The sequence below is a fragment of the Mandrillus leucophaeus genome, unplaced genomic scaffold (genome assembly GCF_000951045.1).
Source record: "Mandrillus leucophaeus isolate KB7577 unplaced genomic scaffold, Mleu.le_1.0 Scaffold11, whole genome shotgun sequence".
Classification (NCBI taxonomy): Eukaryota; Metazoa; Chordata; class Mammalia; order Primates; family Cercopithecidae; genus Mandrillus; species Mandrillus leucophaeus.
Window position 1 is genome coordinate 1,329,596 of NW_012099209.1, and position 3,595 is coordinate 1,333,190.

General features: G+C 49.7%; 1 protein-coding gene across 1 annotated transcript in view; it reads right to left on the minus strand.

Moving 5' to 3' along the window:
* The window catches only part of TMEM221 (transmembrane protein 221), a 12,795-nt gene that overhangs the window by 3,464 nt on the left and 5,736 nt on the right, over positions 1–3,595 (minus strand). The gene's annotated exons all lie outside the window — the stretch shown is intronic.

A 3,595-nucleotide genomic window follows, 5' to 3' on the forward strand; every position in this document is an offset into this window, starting at 1 on the left:
TGGTCTCGAACTCCTGACCTCAGGTGATCCACCTGCCTTGGCCTCCCAAAGTGCTGGGATTACAGGCGTGAGTCACTGTGCCCAGCCACCTGCTCTATCTCTTAAGAAGCCTCCCTAGCCTGGCGGGGTGGCTCACGCCTGTAATCCCAGCACTTTGGGAGGCCAAGGTGGGCGGATCACGAGGTCAGGAGATTGAGACTGTCCTGGCTAACACGGTGAAACCCCATCTCTACTAAAAATACAAAAAAATTAGCCGGGCGTGATGGGGCGTGCCTGTAGTCCCAGCTACTCGGGAGGCTGAGGCAGGAGAATGGTGTGAACCCGGGAGGCGGAGCTTGCAGTGAACCGAGATCATGCCACTGCACTCCAGCCTGGGTGACAGAGCGAGACTCCGTCTAAAAAAAAAAAGAACCATCCCTGTTGGTGGAATACCCATATGAGGGAATATGATGCAGCATGTAAGGAATGAGGCACCCTTCCATTCTACAATGTGGATGAAACAGGAGAACATGATGCTGAGTGAGAGAAGCCAGATGCAAATAGCCACAGAGTGTGAGGTGTCATTGATCTGAAATGTACAGAACAGGCAAATCCCGGCTGGGCGCAGTGGCTCATGCTTGTAATCCCAGCACTTTGGGAGGCTGAGGTGGGTGGATCACCTGAAGTCACGTGGTGGAGAACAACCTGGCCAACATGGTGAAACCCGGTCTCTACTAAAAATACAAAAATTAGCTGGGCGTGGTTGCGCGTGCCTGTAATCCCAGCTACTTGGGAGACTGAGGCAGGAGAATCGCTTGAATCTGAGAGGTGGAGGTTGCAGTGAGCTGAGCTCGTGCTGCTGCACTGCACCCTGGGCGACAAAGCAAGACGCTGTCTCAAGAAAAAACAAAAAAAAAAAGAACAAGCAAATCCATAGACAGACAGTAGATTAGTGGCTGCCAGGGATGAGGAAGGGGGAATGGGGAGTGATTGCTAATGGGGACAGCGTTTCCTGTTGGGTGATTAAAATATTCTGGAACCAGATAGTAGCGATAGTTGCCTAAGACCGTGAATGTGCTAAATCCCACTGAATTGTACACTTCAAAGTGGTTAAAGGCTGGGCGAGGTGGGTCACACCTGTAATCCCAGCACTTTTGGAAGCCGAGGTGAGAGGTTGCTTGAGGCCAGGAGTTCGACACCAGCTCAGGCAACATAGATAGACCAGTCTCTACAAAAAATAAGAAACTATCCAGGAATGGCAGTGCTTGCCTAGTTGTGGGGCTGAGGCAGAAGAATTGCTTGAGCCCAGGATATGGAGGCTGCAGTGAGCTATGATCACCCCACTGCACTCCAGCCTGGGTAACAGAGCAAGACCCTGCCTCAAAAAATAGAAATAAAATACACTGGTTAAAATGCTAATTTTTTTTTTTTTTTTTGAGACAGAGTCTTGCTCTGTTGCCCAGGCTGGAGTGCAGTGGCATGATCTTGGCTCAATGCAAGCTCCGCCTCCCGGGTTCATGCCATTCTCCTACCTCAGACTCCCAAGTAACTGGGACTACAGGTGCCCGCCATCACGTCCGGCTAATTTTTGTATTTTTAGTAGAGACGGAGTTTCACTTTGTTAGCCAGGTTGGTCTCAATCTCCGGACCTCATGATCCGCCTGCCTCGGCTTCCCAAAGTGCTGGGATTACAAGTGGCAGCCACTGCGCCTGGCCTAAAGTGGTAATGTTTTTGTTATGTGTACTTTGCCACAATGAAACTGCAACTTAACTGGGTATGGTGGTACACACCTGTAGTTCCAGCTTCTTGGATTGGGAGACTGAGGCAGGAGGATTGCTTGAGCCAGGAGTTCAAGTCCAGCCTGGGCTACACAGCAAGACCCTGTCTCTGAACAAACAAAACCAGAAACACCTCCAGCAACTCAGCTCTCAGGGTCCTGTATCTCTGTCTGTCTCTGCCTGGGGTGGGGGTGAGGGTCAGGGTGGGGGAGCCAGCCTCTGCTGCCTACTGTCCGGTGCCCACAGGTTTGCCACGCCCCAGGCTTGGGGGACATTGAGAGATTCACAGCCTCTCTCTGGCCTCGGTTAGCCAATGTGAATAAGAAGGGACCTTGAGGGACCAGGTGTGGTGGCTCATGCCAGTAACCCCAGCACTTTGGGAGGCTGAGGTGGGCGGATCACTTGAGGCCAGGAGTTTGAGACCAGCCTGGCCAACATGGTAAAACCCTGTCTCTGCTAAAGATACAAAAATTAGCTGGGCGTGATGGTGGACTCCTGTAATCCTGGGTACTTGGGAGGCTGAGGTAGGAGAATGGCTTGAACCTGGGAGGTGGTGGTTGCAGTGAGCTGGGATCACTCCGCTGGGTTCCAGCCTGGGCAACACAGCAAGACTCCCTCTCAGAGAAAAAAAACAAAAACAAAAACAAATAAAGGAAGGGACTTTGAGGACCTGCGCTAGCTAGCCCTCCATCAGCCTCTCGAGCATACAGTTGGCACCATTCTTAGTGGTGGTGCATCAGAGGTCGTTTAGCAGCTTTTACCCACTAGATGTCAGTAGCATCCCACCCTCAACTCTGTGGCGACCACCAAAAATGTCTCTAGGTAGTGATAAAAGTCCTCTGAGGCCAGAATCAGTCTCAGTGGGGAATCCCTGGTCTGGTCCCTATCTCTACACTGCGGAGTGGATTTGGGATCACTGACCCACTTTGGCATCAGTGAGGTCCTCATTGGGCCAAGCTCAGCCCATCAGAGCATTAATTGCTTCCCATGATGTTAGTGATTGGTGTAGGAATATTACATGGCCCAAGCTCAGCCTATCAGAGTCAGCCCTGAGACTTTAGCTTGGGCTATTGGGACAGATACATTTTCCCGCAGTGTCTCGGGTATTGGTAGGAGAGGGGCCCAGAACACAAGGGGGACTTTTTTTTTTGGCACTTTCCAGGCTGTTTATACACATTCTCTGACTCTGTACTGTTGCTTTGGAAGATATCACACTGCATGATGTCCGACATATGAAAGCAAGGCCAAGGACTTTTTTCTTTTGCTGGAAACATTTTGAAAGGGATTTTGTAATGATTCTTTTAGTTCTAGCTAGCAATGAATGGATGATTGGTTGGATGTGCTTAGGAATTCTTGCTGAATGAGGTCACCTAGCCTCAAAAACAATCTAAATGGGAGTTGAATGAATTCTCAATTTTACGCTTAGTGAGGCTGACATAATGTTACCTTTTTTTTTCTTTTGTAATTGTTCTTGTATTTTAGAATGTGGAGATCTTATTCCCTAGGTCTTTAATATTTCTGTTGGCCTGTGCAAAGACTCATGGCTCCAGGCATCGTGTCAAAAGTGCTTACAGATAGAGTCAACTTTCTCAGAGAGATGCCCACTCAGGGAACAGCAGATGAAGAGGTGAAGTGACAAGCATTTCTGTTTCTTTTTTCTTTTATTATCATTTTTGAGACGGAGTCTCGCTCTGTCACCCAGGCTGTGCAGTGGCACGATCTCAGCTCACTGCAACCTCCACCTCGTGGGTTCAAGCGATTCTCCTGCCTTCAGCCTCCTGAGTAGCTGGGACTACAGGCACGAGCCACCATGCCTGGCTAATTTCTTTCTTTTCTT